Source organism: Adiantum capillus-veneris, chromosome 4 (genome assembly GCF_014529385.1).
Source record: "Adiantum capillus-veneris isolate H3 chromosome 4, ASM1452938v2, whole genome shotgun sequence".
Classification (NCBI taxonomy): Eukaryota; Viridiplantae; Streptophyta; class Polypodiopsida; order Polypodiales; family Pteridaceae; genus Adiantum; species Adiantum capillus-veneris.
In genome coordinates this window covers 26923380-26950695 of record NC_140934.1, presented here as the reverse complement: position 1 = coordinate 26950695, position 27316 = coordinate 26923380, and the positions used below count along the sequence as shown (strand labels likewise).

The following is a 27316-nucleotide window of genomic DNA, read 5'->3' as shown; positions in this document are numbered from 1 at the left end:
AAACATTCAAGTGCTAAAAAATCAGATTTAGGCTTTGAAATTCAGCTTTTGAAACTACAATGTGCTTGAAAAACTATTGATAATTGAAAATTGACAGCTTCAAGATGTTTTATGTTCGAAACAATAACAAGTTGTTGAAAACACCATTAAGAATCATAATCACTAAGATAATCATCAAACTCATCTTCATACTGCTCTGAAATACATTCACACACTTCTTGCAACCTTGATATCTTCTTAGCACTTGAGCATGACTTTCTCTTCTTATTGACACGATTGTTATGCCACTTGTGTGCATCATCAAGAACATCAAAAAACCAATCTAGATCCTCTTGAGCATCGCACATGTCTTGATGACATGATGCATCCTAAAAACATTGCATAATCCGATACAACTCCCTGCACAACTTTGGCATGCAATACTTGACACAAACCTCCTCTTTTGGACAAAGCATACACATGTAAGGACATCGCTTTGCATAGTGCCCATGTTTTTGACAAAGAGAGCACTTCTTCTTCTTCTTCTTTGCCACCATAAATAAATATCAAAGGGATAGCGAACAATAATGACGGCATATTGAAATAACCTTCCAAAGATTTCATAAAGATTTGTACTCCATAACCTTCATACTTTTAAAAATTAAAAACTGCTTGCAATAGTAAACTGCAACTGATTGCACTGAATTGCAATTGATTGCACAGAAACTGCCTAGAAGTGCACATAATTTGTCAAGAACCTGCAAACACATGAAACTTCATGGAAACCATTCCAAATCCCTTAAACTCTTGTTTCAACCATCCTTTGTGCTCCTTCTACTTTACCATCATGGCACTACCATCATAACTTGCATGTGCCCCTTCTAGGCTCGCTCCTAATCACGCTCAAGGCATGAAACCACAGCATAGGATCGCCAAGTGTTATTCATGCCTCTCATCCCAACTCCCGAGAGAGACAATAAGAAACCTCTTACACAAGATTCATTCACAAAATCCATTAAACAACATTGAAAACATACACATGAATGAAGAATCTGTCAGGTGACTCAATCCAAATTGAAAACTAAATACGCAGGAAAATAATAATTCGACATTACACAGGGCTTCAATCCTCTTCTTCTTCTTCGTTCCATACGTCCAAAATGCTACAACCATCGAGGAATAACCTGTTTTCTGATATGAAGAGGTTTTGTCCCTTTCACACTACAAATCTTAACTACTTCCTGAAAAACTACAAACACTGAACTGAAATTATAAAATAGCTACTCCCATTTTGGGTTTAACATGGCTGTGTCTAGCTTACATGATGTTGAGGAACCTCTATCTTTTGATGAAGCACAAAATTCAAAAAATTGGATGGCTGCCATGCAATCTGAATATGATGCACTTATAGAAAATGACACATGGACTTTATGTGATTTGCCTCCTCGCAAAAAGGCCATTGGTACGAAGTGGGTTAACAAGTTGAAATGCAAGCCGAATGGTGAGATTGATTGCTATAAGGCTCGACTTGTTGCAAAGGGTTATGCACAGCAAAAAGGCATAGATTATGAAGAGACTTTTGCTCCCACTTGTCTTATGACTACTGTGTGTTTTCTATGTGCATTGGCAACTCATTTTGGTTGGGACGTACATCAATCAGACATTGTTACTACTTTTGTGAATGGTGACATATTTGGGGAAGTTTATGTAATGCAGCCTCACGATTTTGTCATTAAAGTGTGCAAATTTAAGAAAGCTTTCTATGGGTTGAATCAATCTCCTCGTGCTTGGTATGAGAACAATGACACTCATTTGGTCAAACGAGACTTTGGTAACAGTCCAACAGAAAGCACATTGTATGTAAAGCGTGAGGGTGATGTACTTCTCATTGTTGTTCTCTATCTGGATGATTTGTTGATCATTGGACCAAATGAGAGACATATTATTGAATTTAAGGCTGATTTGAATGCTACTTTCAAGATGAAAGATTTGGGACTGTTGCATCATTACTTGACTATACAATTTAAGCAGTGTAGTGGTGGTATTGCCTCGTGTCAGAAAAGTTACATAGAGACATTGCTATGTACATTTGCACTTGAGGATTGCAAACCTATTGCCACTCCAATGGAAACATGTCTAAAATTGAGACTTCATGATGCTGGTGATTCTGTCAATGTCACTCTTTACCAAACTAATGTTGGCTGCCTCATTTATGTATGCAACACGAGGCCAGATATTCAGTTTGCAGTCTCACAGATCAGCAGATTCATGCATAGCCCTTGCAAGGTCTAAGCATTGGCAGACTCTCAAGAGGATTTTTCTCTACTTGAGTGGCACTTTACATCTTGGCTTGTGTTATCCCAAGGGGGGATCATTGCCGCCAGATTTACGTGCTTTTTTGACTCACATTGGGCTGGTACTTTTGACACATGATTCTTCGTAGGTGGTTTTTGTTTCATGCTTGGAAGCTCATGCATATCATGGTTGAGCAAGAAGTAACCTACTATGGCCACTTCCAGTTGTAAGGCTAAGTACAAGGCAATCTTTACAATTGCGGATGAGTATGTATGGATCAGACGCCTTATGGCTTATTTGGGTGTTGGAGAGGACACTGCCAACACTATTTACACTAGCAGTCAGAGCGCATTGGCAGTTGCGAGGAACCCAGTTTTTCATGCTCGCACAAAACACATTGAGGTGCATTACCACTATGACGGGGAGAGGCTCTCAACAAGAGAGTTGAGCGTGGCTTATGTGCCAACATAGGAAAACCTTGCAGATCTTTTCACAAAGGCACTGTCTCGTGAGAAGTTCGAAGCTTTCCCCAAAGCTTTGGGCTTACTCCCCTTTGTGAAATGATCATGTCCTCATGGCATGGCACTTCCCTATACTCTATGTGCCAACTCTCGTTCATCGCATCACTCCCAGGGAGCATTTGTTACCATATACATGTGGTAGTGATGTGTGTGAACACACTTAAGATCGTCGGGGCATCTTTTTCCTCACTACCTGGAGGTTTTCCCCCCGTACATTGTATATACGCCCATCACCCTAGGGCTAACTTATCTTTGCATTGCACACTAAGTAATATACTCTCTGTTGTGTGCCTTGAGCTTCCTTCATCCTCCCCAAGCTGTATGTGTTTTCCTGCAACCCTAATTCCAACAAAACTTATTGTGACAACTAGTTTATATTATCCCTCCATGAGAATGGTGCGGTCAACTACAAGATTATAATCCAAGACTATAGTGTGCTCCATTTGCACTTACATACCTTGTTTGGCTTAATTGTAGTCCAAGTCCATGTGCATCTCGCTATAATTGTGCAAACAAATATGGGATTGGATGCATGTAGTAGAAAAACTTGAAACTTGAGATTACTAATCACATGAAGAGAGACCCCACAATCAACAAGTACATGTGTCCATATCACTTAGAATTTTTGTGGTAATTGTTAGCAAATTTCCTCATGCAATCTGCAAGGCATTGTGGATGGCGCCAAAGCACTTTTCTAAGGTAAAGCTAGTAGCAACATTGTGCAACCAACCTCTAGGATGCACCTCAAAATATGTAAGTGTAGCACGTGAGTTTGGAGAGGTTTATTATATTTCAGAGACTTAAAGAATAAATGTAAAAAAGGGTTAAGAAATGAAAATTTTAAAAAATGTTACATGTTTATGGAGAAGTGTGTGTGATAATAGAGTAGATTTATAGATACATTTTGAACGCACGTGCTATGAGCATTTTGTGAAGGCCTACTCATGGCAACCAACCTTGAAAGAACGCTTAATCGTCCCAATGGTACAGTTAAACTTGGGGCATCCGATCAGTGGCACAAAATTTCTCTTCGCAACGGAAAAAAATGCTGCGAGGTGTGGTCGAACGTGTGTCCTTTGTAGGATCAAATGGTTTAGGCTGGGTCGGAGAGAAGAATAAGTGAATTATTAACGAGGCCACGCATGCATGGACGCAGCATTCGAGATAAATTCGTAGAGGGATGGCGGGAAATGTAGGTCAAACGCAGCAGCTACAATGGTAGGGGAGGCCAGCCCCAGACAGCTGATGAGCAAAATACACCTAGTAATATTACTACTATGGCTGCTGGCTTATTCTGCTGCAAGCTGCACCTCAGCACACGAACTACTGGCGCACGACGGCGGCTATTACTGGCGTGGGACTCACGTCCACCTCGTACTGCTGCTCCGATCAGCTGGATGAAATCCATCATTTCCGCACTAGCGACGAGCTGGCTGAGTACAGCTCGGCCTTCCTTCGTCATTCGTGTTCAGGCCTCTGCAGCGCCTGTGCGCCACCGCAAGCTAATAGCCCCCGCGGCCGCAGCTGATACTGAAGCAGCTATAATTAGTACCGCTAATGTGGTGGTGGCTCAGGATGGCAGCGGGGACTTCCTTAACATCACTGAGCGCTGCAGAACATGCCCGCCAACCGCCCCCAAGGCCGCCGCCATATTATCTACATCAAGGCCGGCATCTACCAGGAAGTCCTTCTCCTGCCGCAAAGCCAGCCCAACGTCTCTCTCATAGGAGATGGCATCGACCGCACTATCATCACGGCCGACCGCAGCGTGGGCAGTGGCCGTTTCAACACCCTCACTTCGGCCACTGTCCACGTCGCGGGCGACGGCTTCTTTGCTCGCGGCATCACCTTCCGCAACACCGCCGGCCCGCAAGGGATGCAAGCTGTCGCCATGCTCGCCCGGGGGGACATGACCGTCTTCCACCACTGTAGCTTCGAGGGCTATCAGGACACGCTCTGGGCATTTTCCGGCCGCCATTTCTATCGCGATTGCACCATTTCCGGTACTATCGACTTCATCTTCGGCGACGCAGCCGCCATCTTTCAGAACTGCAACCTCGTGGCAAGGCTTCCCCTCAAAGGACAGCGCCGCATACTTGCCCAGGAGGGCACGGGGTTCGTCTTCCACAACTGCACGTTCACAGCCGAGGACTCCCTTCTCCATGTTACGGACTTCTCGGTCTCCACCTACTTGGGCCGCCCCTGGAAAGAGCTCTCCCGCGTCGTCTTCCTCCAATGTCACATGGATGCCCTTGTGCACCCGCACGGCTGGCTCGCCTGGAATGCTAGCAACCCCTTCACCTCCACCCTCTTCTACGGAGAGTTCCACAACAGCGGCCCTGGCTCCGGCACTGGGCAGCGAGTTGCATGGAAGGGTGTGCATGCAAACCCTCGACCAGGCTACCCAATTCTCGGTCGGAAACTTCATTAAGGAAGACACCTGGCTTCCGTCCTTCCAAGTGCCCTTCGACCTAAACTTGAGTACATCCTCATCCTCCTCCACCTCCTCTGACCTTGCCGCCCCTAATGAACCAAAAGCTGAGCCCTGATGTCCCATGAGCTATATTTGAACGGAGTTGATCTTTGCTCTCAATAGCGTGCAATGTGGCTCGCTACGCAATACTGGTTTCGTCAAGGGAGCTAGGACTTTGCGTCTCTCCTTCGGAGTCCTTCCACGTCCCCTTCGACCTAAACTTGAGCTGGCTCGTGATGTCCCAAGAAAGCGTGCACTAGTGAAATGTCCCAAGCTGCTTTGCATGGCCCAATGAGACAAAGCAGAGTGCAACATGGTCTCCCACCAAACTTGGAGTATGCTTGGCAAGCCGTTACTTAAAAAAAGGACCAATACAATGGGTACTACCCTTAGCATCCAAAAGCAATGGAGCACGTATAATTCTAGGTGATGGTTTCTAAAGACATGCTAGAAGAAGTAGTCCTTGGATGACACTGGATGGCACAACACCAATAATACAAAGGAATCTTCTCATCTTTTCTGGCCAAATTGAGGTATAAATACAAGTACCATTGGTGAAGCAAAAAAAAGCCAATGGAAGCCTTGAAATCCTCCAATGCTTTCTTCACCAACTATCACCAAGGTCACTTGTCAAGAGAAGGAAAAATCTAAAGTGGACATTACCAATGCCTCCGACGTATAGATCCCATATGTATCTACATCGCATATGCATCTATATCAGATAATCCACAAGGCCTATTTACACAAAAAGAAGGACAGTGTGATTGAAGTTACTTCAAGGGACCATACGCAGCATGAGCTAGAAGAGCGGGCCGACCAAAGCAATAAGGGGCCTTGCTTGTCGGGTATACTGACCCACACACACTCTCATTGTGTGCTATGCAAAGTGCAAGAGCTCCATCTCCTTGTCCAAGTTCCTTGAGAAGTTGAGAGCCTACACCTACACTCTTGGCTATGGAGTGCAAACCCAACCGAGAGGCATGCTTCAATGTTTAAGCTTGCCATCTTCTCCATCTTCATTACTATGATTTTATGTATGCTAGGAAGAAGAGTTATGATAAGTGAGGAACTAATTCTTTCTCCTATGAAATGTTTCTTCTTCCTCTTCCCTAACCTCATTCCCTGCTAGCTCTCTCCACCTTCGAAGGTGTTTGAGGTCTTGCAATTGGGACTGAGGCTTGGGATAGTTAAAGCTTTCTTCAAATTTTATGTTATGCTTGTGATGCATGAAGCTTTCCATCTTCATTGCATCACCTATGTCACAAGGAACACAAATATTGTATTGTAACAAGTCTCTCTTAATGGGAGAAATCGTAATACAAATGCCTATTGGAGTGGGGACCGGCTCCACATAAATTCGGTCCTCAACTGTTGTCATGTTCTCTAAATTCTCTCTCTTGCAAAAGTATTATTCATGCCAAGTTAACTAATTGCTATGATCATGATTATGTTGTTATCTTCAAGTATGTTCACCCACTATGCTCACAAAGTAATTTGTTAAAAGTATTCTCATTAATTTTCGCTACTCTCAAGTCATTAGGCCAATTCCATTACATTGGTATCAAAGCATTTGGTTTATCTTTTCTTGCTTAAGAAGAGAGGTCCTTAAGTAGCCTATAAATGGTTGATGTTGTTAATTATAATAGGATAAGTGGAGATGGGATCTATTATCGGTTTTGTTGAGCCCACTATATGGGATATGGTGCACACCTCGGGAGCTTTGGACTTAATAATGGAGTCTTTCTAAACGTGCCACGGCTTTACCATTATTGAGCCATAAGAAGTCCGAAAGGAGTTAGCCCTCGGCAACTCTGCTATGTTAGACCTACTCCACTACTCTCTATAATTAACCACTTCGAGCCGTGGGTGTAGATACTTAAGAGTCAATTTTCAAAGGCTAAGAGGAGTGGCAACTAAAGTTTTGAATTGCCAAAGCATACACTAAGTACACACATTTATTTTGTTAACATGGCTGACAATAATCAAGAGAGTAAAGTGAACATTAACAGCTTTGATTTTGCACATAAAGATGCTAATCATGATGCCCCCATGTTTGTGAATTATCTTGTTACTAGGTTACACAACAACTTCGCGCTTATGGGATTTCCCTCCCTCTCCACGAGGTGAGAGAAGATTGGGAACGTCTTAGTACTTCTCAATTTTCTCATCTTTTTTAATCAGGATATATTCTCCTCTCTTTTTTGCTCAAACTAAACCGTGCCATAGTCCATGTAACTACAAATCCAAGTTCTATCTTACTGAACTTTTATAACCTAACCTTTTGCTAAATAATAACAAGATTAGTGTTTTCCTTTACATCTTGTGACTCGGGTCTGTGTATGGAATTACAAAATCAATGAATAGATCTAGCTAAGTATGAAATTCTCTCAAGGACTTCTATCAAATACAAGATATAAGAACTCAGAACCAATTTCATTATATCGATCAAGAAAAAATCAAAGAAAGAAGGACTTAAGACAGGCACCAAGATCTTAGAACATGATGAACATGTTAAGGGATATAACAAAGATACATTTTCTAGAGGTCAATAAGCCCATCCATTGCATGATCACAAAAGCAACTATTACAGCAGGGCACATATTAGGCCTCTCATCAATAGGAAGGATTCACTGTGAAATTGTTGCACTGATCTCTCTAGTATGAGGTATGAAGTTAAAGGGCCCTCTGAGTGGTAAACCAAAGTGAGGGTAAAGATATATCTTTTAATGAGGAAGGAATTGAGTAAGCAAAAAGACTCGTTCTGAAAAATATCGATGCATTGACCTCATCATGTAGTAATATCGAGGACCCAAACCCATAGCTTCAGTAACCATAGCCAAACGGACATTATTATGAAAGTGATCCCAATCCCAAAGGGTCACCCTTGTTATACTTTGAAATGTCCGCCATTTGGTTTGAGCTACTGAAGTTCCCAAGTGTGGAAATAGCAGGCGCCCATATCGCTCCATAAAATCTCTCCTCACGGATTCACTTGTTTGCTGTAGATGAGGAATAGCTACATATAAAACTAGCTCTTGCCACCGATCCATAAAGTAAGATAATGAACAAAGAGACAAACCTAAGAAATTTTGACAAGAGATGAGAATAAAAGTGAAAGACAAAGGGAATAATACTGTAAGAAATGAAAAATATATTTCACTATATATAGGCGAGTTAGCCAACAAAGTTTAAACTAGCGTTACCCAGAAGTTGAAAGTGTAACTTGCGGATGAAGATCTACCACCTTCTTTATTTGTTTCGAGCTGAGGACAACTCTTTCTTTTTGTTGGAGAGTTTGTAAGGTCCTCCTCTTAGCCCTTACTCTTGATGACATATCTAAGCCGTCAACTTTTCGAATACGATTGAGTAAAAAATTGGACTATAGTCAAGCACCCTAGCTACCCACGAGACGCTTTCTGTTTTCACCATAGGAACGTGGATATAACCAATGCATGGGATATTAGTTTTAACTCAAAGAAAAAAATTAATTTGCATAAGAAAACAAAGAAAGAATAAGGGTAAGGTGAAAAAGTAACTCGTTGAAAAGTAGCTTCTTGAAAAATCCACTTGTTGAAAAATAGCTTGTTGAAAAAGCCACTTGTTGAAAAGTAGCTTGTTGAATTGACAAAGTATCCACTTGTTGAAAAAGTAGCTTCTTGCATAAGCCACTTGTAGGAAAAGTAGCTTCTTGTATAAGCCACTTGTCGGAAAAGTAGCCTCTTGCATAAGCCACTTGTAGGAAAAGTAGCTTCTTGCATAAGCCACTTGTTGGGAAAGTAGCTTTTTGCATAAGCCGCTTGTAAGAAAAGTAGCTTCTTGCATAAGTAGCTTGTTGAAGAAGCTTTGAAAAGGAAGAAAGCATATCAAGATATGAAAAAGTAAATTATCACGATAAGTTAAGAGCCTTATCAAATTAAGCTTAAAAGGAGGGCTTCCCTACTTATTAAACACTTCGCTTCACTTCACTTCTCTTTGATAGTGCACGCTTGATAGTGAGCTATGAACGCCAAAGCTGACCCTCCTTCACACACACCCCTCTATCCTTAAGAGAAGCCATAACTGTAGACATGTAGTAGTGTTAGTGTGTATACGCGCTTCACCAGGGGCACTTTTCTCCCACTGGGTTTTTCCCCTTGGACATCTGGTGTGAAAGGACACCTTATCTCTTAGGGTCTCATATAAGCTTTGTAGCTCTGAGTTTGTAAATACTCTATTATTCTAATACAGAGAGATAGACTACAGAGATCTCGTACACAAGCTCTGTGTCTTCTCCTTCTCCATCTTCTTCCTACTCTGAGTTGCTGTCTTCCTTCTGTTTCCTGTTTCATCATCTTCAACAATTGGTATCAGAGCAAGGTGATTTCCAGAGCCTCTACTTGCGTTTTCGCGTCCGCGCGTGCAATCGCAGTTTTTGGAAAATTTGCTCGTGGGAGCATCCTCGACGTTCCAAGAGTATTCTGATCAAGTGACCTCGGGTTTTACCCCCCTTTTGAAGCCGTTCGAGCCCTCATAATTTTGTTCTAAGCAGCGTAGCAAAAGTTACTTTTCGGAGGCGTTTAGATCAAGAGGGTGTGCTTTTTGATAGATTTTCTTCAGGTAAACAGTTCTTTTGGGAAGCAGCTTGTCTTAGCTTTGTGCTGAGATTTTGTGTAGAGTTTTGCTTGGATTGGAGAGGAGATTTGTGAATCTCTTGGAGGTTCTTTTTCTCTCTTGTGTGCATCCACACTATGGCTCAATCTACGGAGAAAGAGATTTTTGGTGCGTTTACATCCGAAGACAAATTGGATGGTACCAACTATTCTCTTTGGTCTTTTATGGCGAAGACAAATTGGATGGTACCAACTATTCTCTTTGGTCTTTTATGGCCAAAAATGTTTTGTTTGGTAAAGGATTGTGGGATTATGTATCTGGAGATGAAGTTCGTCCAGGTAGCATTGCACCTGCCATGCCTGGTCGTGGTGCAGCTGTTGGTCCAGGACCCTCACAAGTCACTCCAGAGCAAAAGAAATGGGATACTAAAGATACCCAAGCTATGGCTGTGATTGCCTTAACCATAAAAAGGTCAATCACACCACATATCAGATCTTGCAGAACTTCTGAGGATGCTTGGAACACTCTACAAGCTATGTTTGGAGGAAGAAACGCTGCCAGAATAGAGTTTTTGAAGAAACAACTTGACAAAATACAGATGGACGAAGGTGACGATATCGTCGAGCATCTTACAAAAATTAGGGATCTTAAAGAGCAATTGCTTAGCATTGATGAAGTGATTCCAGAGAAGGACTTGGTTTCCAAGACATTCAATTCACTACCACCATCTTATTTGACTTTTCAGACTTCTCTGACTCTGTCTTTGCGAGCTAATCCTGAGCCTCTTCATTTTGAAGAGTTAGTGGCTTTGCTATTGCAGGAGGATCAATCACGTAAGAACAAGTCTTTACAGGTGGATGGTATGGATCATGCTCTTGTTGTACAGAATAAAAACAAGGGTAAAGAGAGTGCTCATCACTCCAAGTCTGGTGCAGGACAGTCTTCAGAGAAGTCTAAAGGTGATTCCGACAAGTCCAAGAAGAAAGGTAAATGTCACTACTGCAAGAAACCTGGTCACTACATTAGTGAGTGTAAAAAGCGAATTGCTAAAGAAAAGAAGAAAGAGTCAAGTTTGATTGTTTCAGCGTCTGGTGATTCTTCTACAGCTAAAGAAGAGTCTGCAAACTTTGTGCAGGATTCTTATGCTTTCTTAGTATATTTAGATTTTTCTGCTTACAGTGTTGACGAGACACAAATGATTTGGTACTTTGATAGTGGTGCATCCAGGCATATTACTTCAAGGAAGGATTTGTTTTGTTCATTGGATGCAACTCCAGCAGGAAAGAAGGTGACATGTGCAAATAATGCTTCTTATCCAATCAAAGGCGTTGGTAAGATTTTGATTACCATTTTAGATGGTTCAGATTTATGCTTGCCAGATGTCTTATATGTTCCAGGGATAAAGAAGAATTTGTTGTTTGTATCCTCTCTTTCAAAAAATGGTCTTCGGGTCATTTTTTAGGATGACAGATGTGTTGTACGAGATCGAGAGAATGGTTATTCTCTTATCACTACAGGTACGCTGGAAAATGGACTATTTGTGCTAGATCGTTATGAAAAGCAGATTTAGGTATGTATTGCAGAAACAAAGACTTAGGCCATGCAGGATGCTGAGTTGTGGCATGCTAGATTTGGGCATGTTGGTTATGGCAGTTTGATGACTTTACAACGTCATAATATGGTGCATGATTTGTCTTTATTGGAGATGCCACCAAGACATGTATGTGAAGGTTGCGTTCTTGGAAAGATGCACAGATTTGCATTTTCGCAGGATGGTTCAGTGAGAGGGACACGAAAGTTGCAGCTTGCACACAGTGATGTATGTGGTCCTATGAGGACACCATCTATAGGAAACAGCCTTTATTTTGTGACCTTCATTGATGACTTTTCCAGGTTTTGTTGGGTGTATCCACTCAAAGCAAAGTCAGATGTGTTTGCAGTTTTTCAACATTATGTCACCATGGTTGAAAATGAAACAGGTTGCAAAGTACAGACTCTTCGTACCGATCGAGGAGGTGAATACATGTCAGGTGCATTTAAGGATTTTTTGGGAAAGAAAGGCATTAAACACCAATGCACTATGCCATACACACCACAACAGAATGGTGTTGCAGAAAGGAAGAACAGGTCTTTAATGGAGACGGCTAGATGTATGCTCAAGGCTAAGAGTTTGCCTCATAAGTTATGGATGGAGGTAGTTGCTTGTGCAGCACATGTTTTGAACAGGTGTCCTACTCGTGCCTTGAAGACCATTACTCCATATGAAGCTTGGTATGACAGAAAATCTTCAGTCAGTTATCTTCGTGTTTTTGGTTGTCTTGCTTATGCTCACATCCCTCAGCAGTTACGTGGGAAGATTGATGATAAGGCAATCAAATGTATATTTGTGGGGTACAATAGTGGAAGTAAAGGTTATAGACTTTACAATCCTGCTACAAACAAGATTTTGGAAAGTCGTAATGTAATTTTTGCAAAAACTACTGCACAACCTATGGTTGCTTTTGATGTACCTCATATGCAAACACATGATGTATTTGAAGGTTTTCTTCCTTCTTTTGTGGAGAATCAAGAATCACAACAGGTTGATAATCTTGATCAATCTTTTGATCAGCATGTGACACCTCATGATGTAGAGGAAATTGTGCGTGAAGAGCAAGAAGTTCTCAGGGAAGAAAGAACCTTGCCTAAATGGATTCAAAAAACTTTGCAGGATAGCAAGTTGGATGAACCGTTGCCACGAAAAACACGTGCTGGTACTACTTTTGGCAGAGAACAAGTAGACTTGGCTTGCTTAAGCACTCTTTGTGATGCAGATGAGCCTAATTCATTTGAACAAGCTTTAGAGTGTGTTTAGTGGAAAGATGCTATGCAGCAAGAAATTGATTCTATTCATAAGAATCATACATGGGATCTAGTGGACTTGCCTACAGGTAAAAAGCCTATTGGTACAAAGTGGGTTTTTAAGGTAAAAAGGAAAGAAGATGGTATTGTTGACAGGTACAAAGCAAGGCTTGTGGCAAAAGGCTATGCACAACAGAAAGGCATAGATTATGATGAAACCTTTGCTCCTACTTCTCACGCATCCACGGTTAGATCACTAGTTTCAATTGCTGCTCATCATGGTTGGAAAGTGCATCAGTTGGATATCAAAACTGCTTTTTTGAATGGTGATTTGCAGGAAGAAGTTTATGTAAGTCAACCAAGTGGTTTTGTTGTAAAAGGTCAAGAGCAAAAGGTATGTAGATTGCGTAAAGCTTTGTATGGTCTCAAACAGGCTCCAAGAGCATGGTATGAGAAGATACATACTTATTTGATTGGCTAGGGATTTCAGAATAGTCCAAGAGAAAGTACTTTGTATGTCAAAAAGAGAGATGGAGTTCTCATTATGCTAACACTTTATGTGGATGATATGCTTCTTACAGGCAATACTGCAGATGAAATTGAAGCGTTTAAAGATGCTTTGAGAAAAACCTTTGAGATGTCTGATCTTGATTTGTTACATTATTACTTGGGTATTCAGTTTGTGCAATCAGAGGATGGCATATACATGTTGTGTGCAAAATATTTGCATAAAATTTTGGACAAGTTTGGTATGCAAAATTGTAAACCAATCTCTACACCCATAGAAACTGGATCAAAGTTGAGCATGCACAATGTTGGAAAACCTTTTGATGTACATACTTATGAAGCAGCGGTTGGTTGCTTGATATATTTGGCAGGCAACACTCGTCCAGACATTCAATTTGGGGTTTCACAAGCAAGCAGATTTATGCACAGCCCAGGTATGCATCATTGGCAGGCTGTGAAGCGCATACTTCGTTACCTTTCAGGTACCCCTAATCTTTCCATGTTCTTTCCAAGGGGGGATATGTATGGAAAGCACAGTTCTATGCAGCTTCTTGGTTACAACGATTCAGATTGGGCTGGTGATTTTGACACACGACATTCCACAAGTGGGAATTGTTTTTTCTTGGGAAATGCATGTATATCTTGGCTAAGCAAGAAGCGACCCACAGTAGCTACATCAACTTGTGAAGCTGAGTACAGGGCAGCTTTCACGACAACAGTTGATTGTGTATGGATACGCAGGTTATTTGCGGATCTTTGTGAGTGTCAACAGGCACCCACTACCATTTTCACTGACAGTCAGAGTGCTATGGCAGTTGCAAGGAATCCAGTATTTCATGCAAGAACAAAGCACATAGAGGTTCACTACCACTATGTCAGGGAAAGGCTACATGCAGGGGAGATCACACTAACTTACTGTCCTACACAGGATAACATTGCAGATTTATTTATGAAGGCGTTATCACGAGAAAATTTTGAAGCTTTCCGAAAAAATTTGGGCTTACTCTCATACACATGATGATCTGCTACCTTGTACAGATTCACACTATCACTACAAGGGGGATTTGTAGACATGTAGTAGTGTTAGTGTGTATACGCGCTTCACCAGGGGCACTTTTCTCCCACTGGGTTTTTCCCCCTGGACATCTGGTGTGAAAGGACACCTTATCTCTTAGGGTCTCATATAAGATTTGTAGCTCTGAGTTTGTAAATACTCTATTATTCTAATACTGAGAGATAGACTACAGAGATCTCGTACACAAGCTGTGTGTCTTCTCCTTCTCCATCTTCTTCCTACTCTGAGTTGTTGTCTTCGTTATGTTTCCTGTTTCATCATCTTCAACAATAACCATAATCCAAATTACCATTACACTCTTCATCTTCTCTCTCTTAACCTACAAGCTTCCCTAGCTTGAATTTTTTAACCTCTTTATATTCCCATACCAAATCGGTGGTTTTCAAGCAAAGGGAAGCGAAAAAGAACCAGTGACGTCAATACACCTCATATTTTTCTTCCAAGGCAAGGAGAAGACCCTGCTAAATACACATTAAGTTCCAAAACCATAAGCCTCTTCTAGCAACATAATTAATCCTCTCCACGGTAGTAAAGGTATGCCTAAATCCCTTCTTAAAGAAGAAATTGTTGATCATTCATACACTATTACACGCATATTTTACGATACACTAGCATGCCCACTCTTAGGAACTTCACAATTTTTACACCATGCATAGAAAGGTTACACTCTTGCATAAGCACTCAAAGGAAGTTTCTGATTAATTACCCAGATTGCAAGTTGGTGCATTTCGAAGTTTTGTGTACCACGCATAGACACATCAAGAAAAACTCATTATAGAAAGCATATGCATTGTTCATTTTAAGTTTGTCTGCTTTCAACTTTGTTTTGCAAATTTGAAGGGGGGAGTAAGGGGATAGCTTCACGGATGTCGTGACCGTGTTGCTTGAACATAAAACTCCCATTGCTTCCATGGAGATGCCCCATGGATGGCAATGATGAAAAGGGACCAAAAATGGGATTCATCAAAGACGGGGTTAACTCGAAACTTACGTCGAGACAAAATCTCAAGCTTCCACGAGATTCGTTGTTTTATTAAGGTCTTGTTTGAGTAAAAAATTAAAAGGAATTCTGAATAAAGGGATTATAACTCAAGGAGGTTAATCTAAATTTAATAGGATTAAAAACTTTACCGAAAAGATTGACGTGGATAGCCCTAGCATAACATAGAGATTTAAGTGTGAACTTGTTTTCATGTTTGGAGAAAGGCCGGTGCAGGTGTTTACTTGTGGGATATAACGAGGGATGGTCCTTTTTGGCTAGAAATGATAACCGTTGGTCTATGTTTTGAGCTTAGGTTCATTCATTGCCCTAAAAATGGGATTGAATGGGAGTGTGTCCCGGTCGGGTAGATGTGACCCGCGGATGCGTCTGGAAATCAGCCTAGCCTGGGTAGGCCTGATGCCGATGGGAAAAGGATACATGGAGGGATCATGATAAGGGAGGAGGATGTGATTTAATTAAGGAACTCTTCAAATTGTTTGGTAAAAAGGAACCTTGGAAAGGCTAGGAACCTAAATGGGCTATTCCGCAATTGTCCTCATCAGCCATACCTTTGCTCTTCTTCTTGGGTTTATTGTTTAAAATAAACCTAAAGTAGATTCTCTTCGAAGCCTTTCCCACACAAGATAAAGAAAAATAAAAATTGAAATTTGTGTAAAGGCGCCACCTCCACACGTGGCGGAGAAGACAGGATACCCGAGTCCTGGGATAAGGATAGCGCTATGCCTGGAGAAGTATATGTGATTGCTTGAAAGATAACTAGATAATTTTAGTAATTGTCAAGGAAAAAGAAAGTAAAAATATTATATAAAGGAAAAAGGTGGAAATGACCTGATAAATGCACATTCGCAAGGGTATGCAACAGTTTGCATGTTGCTTTCAAATGTTTGAAATGTATTCTTGGTTCGACATGATTCGAATATTGTTTTCTAGTATCATAGTATTACCTTGGGAAGGTGCATTTATCAAACGGTTCGGTGGGTGGGCGGATTCCGGAGGGTTAATTGTTGGCCAGAAAGTTGAACCCAATTTTATGTTGTCCTAGAAGTAAAGTCAAGAGCAAGGGAAAGGGATTCCGATCTACGGAGCGGGAGACAACTTGGGATCAAGCACTACAAGAGGTACTTAATAGTAGCGACGCTCATAGTGCAACGCTCAAACATGAAAAACCACGGCGTCGCTATAGGCGTCGCTATGTTACAAGTAACATAGCGATGCTCATAGCGATGCCTATAGCGACGTCGCCAGGGCTTAAAAAAATAACTGAGAGCGTCCGAAAATTCTGATCTCAGATCTGAGTTTTCGACGGCGCGCGCTCAAACAAGCAAGGTAACACGCGCTCTCCCTCTCTCTCTCTTTCTTCTCCACACACACACAAACACACACACACGAGGAGAGGAAGGAGAGCCAGGTATGCTCCTCACTCTCATGTTTCCTTCCCCTCTTTGTCTCTCCCTCTCTCTCTCTCTCTCTCTCTCTCACACACACACACACACACACACACACACATTGTGTTTTTGAGAGAGAGAGAGAGAGAGAGAGAGAGAGAGCACAAGCATAAACAAAAAACGCACACACACATGCATAAACAAAGAATTCACACACACATTGAGAGAGGAAAAGAGAGAGAGAGTATGCATAAACCAAAAACGCACACACACATGCATAAACAAAGAATGCACACACACATTGAAAGAGGAAGAGAGAGAGAGAGAGAGAGAGAGAGAGAGAGAGAGAGAGAGAGAGAGAGAGAGAGAGAGAGAAAGATATAAAACAGAGAGAGAGAGAGAAGAAGAAGAAGAAGAAGAAGAGAGTCTTAACATCGTAGGAAACTATCCCAAGAGACCTTAAATATCTAGTCGACAGGAGTTGAACTCAAGACCTGTTATTCATGAGGGAAATGGCATAACCAATCTATCACACTTCGGTGATAGAAAAGTTATACCATTTTTCTCCTTTTTTTATTGACATGCACACACACCCACACACACACACCCGAGAAGAAGAGAGTTTAGTTTAACGTCGTAGGAAACTAATTAAAGAGACCTAAAGATCTAGTCGATGAGGAGTTGAACTCAAGACCTGTTATTCAAGAGGAAAATGGCATAACCAATCTACCACACTTGGGTGATAGAAAGGTTATACCATTTTTCTCTTTTTATTGGCACACACACACACACACATACAAGAAGAAGAGAGTTTTAACGTCCACTACAAGAGGTTGTGTGCTCTTGTGACGCTGTTAGCGACGGAAATACACTGGGTTTTTATAACCCCCGGCGTCGCTAAAACCGTCGCTAACAGCGTCGCTACGAGAGCGTCGCTATAGGCGTCGCTATATAGCGACGCACATAGCGACGCCTATAGCGACGCTCTCACAGAAGAGTATAGCGACGCATATAGCGACGCTACAGAGCCATAAATAGCGACGCTTATAGCGATGCCTGAGAGAATATTTTTTTGGTGGCAGGGCATTGAATGCCCTGCCACCCATCAACCATATTGTGCTTGATTCACTTTTTAAAAAAAGTGCAAAGGTAAATAATAGACCCAAAATAGTCACCCACAAGACGCATTGTTTGCAAAATTGACAATTGTACACATCATAGACAAATTGAACTGATTGGCAAATGTAATAATGACAATTGTACAACATCATAGGCATAAAGAATTGATTGGCAAAAGGAATTGCGGTGACAAATGTAATAATATACTCTCCTCTATGCACAGTAGCGTTGCGACCCTCCATGATTATCTTGAACCATTGCACGTCGAACAAGTCGACAAAAAATCCTCTGTAATCGATCCTCAAAATCTCTTGCAGCGTGCCGAAGTAAGTGAGTTCCGCCACCACGGGATCTGCATCAGAGGAACGTCGTCGACTAGACTGTTCAAATTTTGCCATGATTCCACAATCTTGAGTAAAACGCTTTTTGTCGATTCGTTCCACCCAAAAATGTCGACCTTTACACCATGCTGCTGTGTATGACTTATACTACAACGAACAAAGATTATGAGTGGCCGTTCAAACGTTTATAAATAAAGTCACTTGCTAGTCGTACATTGCAAACTTACCTTGGTCGCGCAACCCCGAGAGTACTCCCACTCTTCTTCAGTCACTTCGTCACCGCATTGTTGTGCGCTTTTCAATTGGTTGTGCAACCATCTTAAGCTCATGAAGGTTGGTAGGCTCTCCAGAACCGCTGGATAGTGCATCGGTGGTCGTCTTCCCCGTCTCCACTCGATTCGTACCCTTTGTCGCTCTTGCTTTGCATCCTCATATTGTGAAATCCACTTTTGCATCACTGGATTGTGAAGCATGCAAAATCGGTTGATTTTAGCCTCTAGATCTTCCGTCATCTTCTTCTCAACACCGAGATTGCACATGACAATCCCAGATATGCGCTCATCATCTATGGTTCGCCATAGCGTGTCCCGGGATTTATCAAATCCGTCTAGCCACTCTCCAATGTACACTAGGGACTCTGATACCAACCAACCTTCTGCCATGCTACCCTCCGGACGTGCCTTTTGACGCACATATCCCTTAAGCGTTTTCATGAAACGCTCTAAGAAGAACATCCATCTGGAATGAACTGTGCCAGCTATTTCCACCTCATCAACTATGTGAACAAGAAGATGCACCTGAATGGTTAGTATTGTAGTAGGAAAATGTTTCTCAAACATGCACACAAGCTCCGCAGCATTTAGTTTGGCGAATGGTATGGAGTCTACGTCGATCTCCTTTTGTGAGATCCATTGCACCAGCTTTGCAAGTTTGTAGATTGTGTTACGGATGTCGGGAGACAAACATCCCTCAATGGCAACCGGTAAAATAAACTGTAAAGTATGTGCAGCAATGATATTAAAGTCCACATTTTATGCAATGATATTAAAGTCCACTATGAACGTACCTGACACATTTTATGCCAATCGTGTGACTTCAAACCGGTAAGCTTTCCTTCTTTAGTAAAACACGTTCGGAGCGAGTGCATTACGCCAGTGGGGGTCCGCAAAGATCGAATGGCCTCTTTTACTTTGCGTTCTTGGGCTCCTGTGAAAATCCATGGTGCTTTAGGAAGTTTTATCGATCCATCAGACGCTGTTTGCGGCCAATATTGCTCCATACGATCCACATTTCTAAGGTCAACTCTGGCTCCCAAAGTATCTTTCTTGCCGGTCAAATGGTCCCATAGTAGATTACCCACATTCTTGAATATGTGCATTGGATCGAGCAAGTGATTGATCACGAGTCGGGGCCAGTATGGTAACTCGTACCATAGAGATAGTCTCTTCATCCCTGGAGGCAATCCATCATCGCACATCTCCTTCTGCTCTAACCATGCTTGTGCAGACATCCTTGGTGGCTCTCTTCCCAAAAAGCCGTCGCGTAACACATGATTCTCCGGAAGATACGCTTGATGACCTTCGTAGATTTGCTTCTTCAGTGAGGGTGCCCTACGTGCATTCAGTCTAGGTCCACATGTGACACATGCTCTGTATCCGCTTGTTTGAAGCCCTGCATGTATACACATGATAATAGATCAACTATGGGGAAAAACAAGATTTACAGTGTCTGAGAGAGGAGTGTCAATAGATCACCTGAGCATTCTGTTAGCCCGGGATAGTCATGCATGGTCCACATTAGAATACCTCTGATCAAAGCATTCCGTCGTCCTGTGTGTCGGCTCATATCCACCACCTCTATGCCAATCCACAATTGTTGTAGCTCTTCCAATAGTGGACGAAGATACACATCCATATTCCCCACTTTATATCGCCCTGGCACAATCAAGCTTAGCCATAGGTGCCCCTTCTTCGTAGTCAACCACGGGGGAATGTTGTAGTTGACGATGACAACGGGCCATACACTGTAAGATGTTGATCTTTGACCAAATGGATTTACGCCATCCATAGCCAGGCCTAAGCGCAAATTTCGAGCTTCCCTGGCAAAATCCGACCATGTTCCATCTATATGTTTCCAGGCTGCGCAATCTGCAGGAATTCGTAGCACACCATCCGAAGATTTATTCTCCTCATGCCATGATGCTAGGGCGGCCATGGACTTACATTCGAAGAAATGCTTGATGCGAGGAAGCAAAGGAAAATGTCGCAAAACCTTTTGTGGAATTTTTGTCCCGTGGAGATCTACTCGATATCTTTCGGAATCACATTTCGGACACTTCTCCATGTCTGTGTATTCCCCTCTGAAAAGAATGCAGTCATTAGGACAAGCGTGGATAGAATTGTAATCCATCCCCAAGTTTCGCAAAATCTTTCTTGCTTCATCTCGGGAATCTGGCATCACATTGTCAGCTGGTAGAATGTGCTCTTTCAGCAATCTACACAACATAAAAATATGATACAGTCGTGTAAAAATCTATCGGATCATTATACATTTAGAGTTCTATTAAAGTAAACTAATTGTAATAGATCACCTGAAAAGCGCTGTGACGCTAGTGTCACTCCATCCAAACTTTGCCTGCATGTTGAGAAGAACCAGGAGTGCTTTCAATCTAGACATACGTGCTCCATTATACAATGATGTATCGGCTTCACTTTTCATATCATCATAGATAAGCCTTTCTTAATCCATGATCGTCTCGATCATTTCATCAATCTCGGGCTCAAACATTGCCTCGTTGGGAATGTGCTCTGCATGATCATCCCCCGAGCTGTCAGAGGCTACATCTTGTGGCCTCACATATGCTGCTTGACCAAAGCGCCTGCGAATACGTCTATTGGGTTGCAAGATTGCTGCTTGTTGGCCAGCGTCAGAGTCCGACGAGTTATAATTGGCAACAACTCGATCTATAATAGATGGATCGAACTCGCCAAATTCGCGAACGTGCTGCAAAGAAACGCGTCTTGTCCGTCGCACAGCATGCTTGCATTGATTACAAGGACATAAGACCCTCGTTGAGAGATAGGTGTTTCGGTTGGACGGTCCCACATCCTCGTCGCTACTCATAATGAGGATAAAAAACTTATAACCTGGACAACAAATTTAATATTCTATTGGCATTCTTCGTCTTATCTCTCTCTCTCTCTCTCTCTCTCTCTTTACCTCACATTCTCTAGTCATGTCCAATCCCCACACACCTCGGTCTAGAGGTGCACGGAGATCAGAACCACCGGGTTATAATCTCGTCTTTATTGGTCAATACCTATATTTGTGGGTACAAGAAATCTAGACACCCACGTCTACATGATACTGCATGTAGTGGACAAAATCCCTTTGCCTCTTCTCTAGCTGTAGCACTTCACTTCATCTTAACATCTTTTCACAGTAGATCTTTTCACTGTTCGTCTAACTCTAAACCCTAAACCGTAAGTAATTCTTGCGTGGACTCGATCTAACGTAAATAAGCGTAAATCTAAATAAACGTAAATCTAACTAAAAATAAAGCTAAATCTAATTTAACGTAAGTCTAATGACTAGAGGTTGTTTAGATGTTCATTGTGTCGGGGATGTAGTGACTCTTGCCGCCCTGAAGATCCACCTTCTTCCCTATCTTCTGAAGACATTTCACCAGTACTTTTGGATCGACGGAGCCCACCATGAGTGAAGGCAGCAATACCCTATATTCCATTGAGGGCTTTCTTCACCCGCTTCATGCAGGCATCGCAGTCTATGGAGACCCGCATCTAATCTAATATAACGTAAATCTAAATCTAGCTTAAATAAACGTAAATCTAGTTAAAAATAAACCTAAATCTAATTTAATGTAAGTCTACATATAACCTAATCTTTAACGTCTTTTAAGATAGTTTCCTACGACGTTATAACTCTCTTCTTCCTGTGTGTGTGCGCGTGTGTGGATGTGTGTGCCAATAAAAAGAGATAAATGGTATAACCTTTCTATCACCCATGCCAAGTATGATAGATTGATTATGCCATTTCCCTCTTGAATAATAGGTCTTGAGTTCAACTCCTCGTCGGCTAGATCTTTAGGTCTTTTAATTTAATTAGTTTCCTACGACGCTCCCTTAGTTTCTCTTTCTTTCTCTCTCAATGTGTGTGCGTTTTTTTGGATCGCATGTTTTCTTTCTCTTTTCCTCTCTCAATGTGTGCGTTTTTTGTTTATGCATGTTCTCTCTCTCTTTTCCTCTCTCAATGCGTGCGTTTTTTGTTTATGCATGCTCTCTCTCTCTTTTTCTCTCTCAATGTGTGTGTGCATTCTTTGTTTATGTATGTGTGTGCGTTTTTGTTTTTGTTTGTACTCTCTCTCTCTCTCTCTCTCTCTCTCTCTCTCTCTCTCTCTCTCTCTCTCTCTCTCTCAAAAACACTATGTGTGTGTGTGTATGTGTGTGTGTGAGAGAGAGAGAGAGGGAGAGAGAAAGAGGGGAAGGGAACATGAGAATGAGGAGAGGGAAGGAGCATACCTGGCTCTCCTTCCTCTCCTCGTGTGTGTGTGTGTGTGTGTGTGTGTAGAAGAAAGAGAGAGAGAGAGAGAGAGAGAGAGAGAGAGAGAGAGAGAGAGAGAGTGAGGGAGAGCGTTACCTGCTCTTTGCTTGAGGGCGCCGAAAAACTCAGATCTGAGATCTGAGTTTTTGGGCGCGCTCGGTTATTTTTTTTACCCCAGCTGGCGTCGCTATGAGCGTCGCTATAAGCGTCGCTATAAGCGTCGCTATGAGCGTCGCAAATTTACAAAGAAATTTGCGACGCTCATAGCGACGCCGGGAATTTTTTTTTTGAGCGTCGCTGTGTGAGCGTCGCTAATATGAAGAGCCTCTTGTAGTGGTCGTAGGAAACTATCCCAAAAGACGTTAAAGATTAGGTTAGATATAGACTTACGTTAAATTAGATTTAGGTTTATTTAAGTTAAATTAGATTAGATTTAGGTTTATTTTTAGTTAGATTTACGTTTGATTAGATTTAGATTTATTTACGTTAGATTTAGATTTACGTTATATTAGATTAGATTTAGGTTTATTTACGTTTTACCTGTTATATTGAAGAGGAAATTGGCATAACCAATTTACCACACTTGGGTGATAGAAAGGTTACACCATTTTCTTCTTTTTATCATTTAAGATAAGGTTAGATTTAGATTTTCTTGTAAGCGCAACTCAGAGAGCCGCCAACGCTTGTCAGAAATGGCGACAAAATTTCCTGCGCTCACAACCTCGACAATCCATGCAGACCAGCAATTCCACCTGCATGTTCGACTGCTGCTACCATACAATAAGCCGTCATGATCAGCTAATGGAAGAGAAAATTGAGCCTACACAGAAATTAGTGATGCAAGATGACGATTCCAAGGGTCACACACACACACCACATCCCGTCAAATCTAGAGTAAGAATTAAGTGCCTTGAGCAGACATCAGCTACATTGCAAGAATGGCGTACCTACATGCTACAAACAAAGATCTACTGTGAAAAGATGTTAAGATGCTGTAAAATGCTACAGCTAGAGAAGAGGCAAAGAGGTTTTGTCCACTACATGCAGTATCATGTAGACGTGGGTGTGTAGATTTCTTGTACCCACAAATATAGGCATTTACCAATAAAGACGAGATTATAACCCGGTGGTTCTGATCTCCGTGCACCTCTAGACCGAGGTGTGCGGGGATTGGACATGACTAGAGAATGTGAGGTAGTTTACAGTGTGAACAAAGAGAGAGAGAGAGAGATAAGACGAAGAATGCCAATAGAAGATTAAATTTGTTGTCCAGGTTATAATATTTTTACCCTCGTTATGAGTAGTGACGAGGATGTGGGGCCGTCCAACCAAAACACCTGACTCTCAACGAGGATCTTATGTTCTTGTAATCATTGCAAGCATGATGTGCGACGAACAAGACGCATTTCTTTGCAGCACGTTCGCGAATTTGGCAAGTTCAATCCATCTATTATAGATCGAGTTGTTGCCAATTATAACTCGTCGGACTCTGACGCTGGCCAACAGGCAGCAATCTTGCAACCCAATAGACGTGTTTGCAGGCGCTTTAGTCAAGCAGCATATGTGAGGCCACAAGATGTAGCCCTGACAGCTTGGGGGATGATCATGCAGACCACATTCCCAAGCAGGCAATGTTTGAGCCCGAGATTGATGATGATCGAGACGATCATGGATTCAGAAAGGCTTATCTATGACGATATGAAAAGTAAATCCGATACGCCATTGTATAATGGAGCACGTGTGTCTAGATTGAAAGCGCTCCTGGTTCTTCTCAACATGCAGGCAAAGTTTGGATGGAGTGACACTAGCGTCACAACGCTTTTCAGGTGATCTATTACAATTAGTTTACTTCAATAAAACTCTAAATGTATAATGATCTGATAGATTTTTACATAATTGTACCGTATTTTTATGTTGTGTAGATTGCTCAAAGAGCACATACTACCAGCTGATAATGTGATGCCAGATTCCCGAGAGGAAGCAAGAAAGATTTTGTGAAACTTGGGGATGGATTACGATTCGATCCACGCTTGTCCTAATGACTGCATTCTTTTCAGAGGGGAATACATAGACATGGAGAAGTGTCTGAAATGTGATTCCGAAAGATATCGAGTAAATCTCCACGGAACAAAAATTCCGCAAAAGGTTTTGCGACGTTTTCCTCTGCTTCCTCACATCAAGCATTTCTTCGAATGTAATTCCATGGCCGCCCTAGCATCATGGCATGAGGAGAATAAATCTTCGGATGGTGTGCTACGGATTCCTGCAGATTGTGCAGCCTAGAAACATATAGATGGAACATGGTCGGAGTTTGCCAGGGAAGCTCGAAATTTGCGCTTAGGCCTGGCTATGCATGGCGTAAATCCTTTTTGGTCAAAGATCAACATCTTACAGTGTATGGCCCGTTGTCATTGTCAACTACAACATTCCCCCGTGGTTGACTACGAAGAAGGGGCACCTATGGCTAACCTTGATTGTGCCGGGGCGCTATAAAGTGAAGAATATAGATGTGTATTTTCGTCCACTATTGAAAGAGCTACAACAATTGTGGATTGGCATAGAAGTGGTGAATATGAGCCGACACACAGGTCGACGGAATGCTTTGATCAGAGGCATTCTAATGTGGACCATGCATGACTATCCCGGACTAACAGAATGCTCAGGTGATCTATTTACACTCCTCACTCAGACACTGTAAATCTTGGTTTTTCTCAAGGTGATTTATTATCGTGTGTATACATGCAGGGCTTCAAACAAGCGGATACAGAGCATGTGTCACATGTGGACCTAGACTGAATGTACGTAGGGCGCCCTCATTGAAGAAGCAAATCTACGAAGGTCATCAAGCATATCTTCCCAAGAATCATGTGTTACGCGATGGGCTGTTTGGGAACAGAGCCACCGAGGATGTCTACACAAGCATGGTTAGAGCATAAGGAGATGTGTGATGACAGATTACCCCAAGGGATGAAGAGACTATCTCTATGGTATGAGTTACCATACTGGCCCCGATTCATGATCAATCACTTGCTCGATCCAATGCACATATTCAAGAATGTGGGTAATCTACTATGGGACCATCTGACCGGCAAGAAAGATACTTTGGGAGCCAGAGTTGACCTTAGAAATGTGGATCGTATGGAGCAATATTGACCGCAAACAGCGTCCAATGGATCGATAAAACTCCCTAAAGCACCATGGATTTTCACAGGAGCCCAAGAATGCAAAGTAAAAGAGACCATTTGATCTTTGCGGACCCCCACTGGCGTAATGCACTTGCTCCGAACGTGTTTTACTAAAGAAGGAAATCTTACCGGTTTGAAGTCACACGATCGACTGGCATAAAATGTGTCAGATATGTTCATAGTGGAGTATATTATAGTGGGAATTGTTTAACAAATTCGTGTGTGGACTTTAATATCATTGCTGCACGTGTTTTGCAGTTTATTTTACCGGTTGCCATTGAGGGATGTTTGTCTCTTGACGTCCGTAACACAATCTACAAACTTGCGATGTTGGTGCAATGGATCTCACAAAAGGAGATCAACGTAGACTCCATACCATTCGCCAAACTAAACGCTGCGGAGGTTGTGTGCATGTTTGAGAAACATTTTCCTACTACCATGCTAACCATTCAGGTGCATCTTCTTGTTCACATAGTTGATGAGGTGGAAATAGCTGGCGCAGTATACTCCAGATGGATGTTCTTTTTAGAATGTTTCATGAAAACTCTCAAGGGATATGTGCGTCAGAAGGCACGTCCAGAGGGTAGTATGGCAGAAGGTTGGCTAGTATCAGAGTCCCTAGTGTACATTGGAGAGTGGCTAGACAGATTTGATAAAGCCCGGGACATGCTATGGCGAACCATAGATGATGAGCGCATATCTGGGATTGTCATGTGCAATCTCGGTGTTGAGAAGAAGATGACGGAAGATCTAGAGGCTAAAATCAACCGATTTTGCATGCTTCACAATCCAGTCATGCAGAAGTGGATTTCACAATATTAGGATGCAAAGCAAGAGTGACAAAGGGCACAAATCGAGTGGAGACGGGGAAGACGACCACCGATGCACTATCCGACGGGTCTAGAGAGCCTATCAACATTCATGAGCTTAAGATGGTTGCACAACCAATTGAAAAGCGCACAACGGTGCGGTGAAGAAGTGACTAAGGAAGAGTGAGAGTACTCTCGGGGTTGCGCGACCAAGGTAATTTTGCAATGTACGACTAGTAACTTTCTAGATGTTTGAACGGCCACTCATAATCTTTATTGGTTGTAGTATAAGTCATACACAGCAGCATGGTGTAAAGGTCGACATTTTAGGGTGGAATGGATCGACAAAAAGCGTTTTATTCAAGATTGTGGAATCATGGCAAAATTTAAACAGTCCAATTGATGACGGTCCTCTGATGCAGATCCTGTGGTGGCGGAACTCACTTACTTCGGCACGCTACAAGAGATTTTGAGGATCGACTATAGAGGATTTTTTGTCGACTTGTTCGACGTGCAATGGTTCAAGATAATCATGGAGGGTCGCAATGCTACTGTGCGTAGAGGAGAGTCTTGTTTTCTTGAGGTGGATTCAACTAACAAATGGACTGACCTAAGAGACACTTTCGTACTACC

At 42.1% G+C, this 27316-nt stretch overlaps 1 pseudogene; it reads left to right on the top strand.

Moving 5' to 3' along the window:
* Positions 1-4072: 4072 nt before the first annotated feature.
* Positions 4073-5344, top strand: LOC147458897 (pectinesterase pseudogene; annotated as a pseudogene).
* Positions 5345-27316: the final 21972 nt, after the last annotated feature.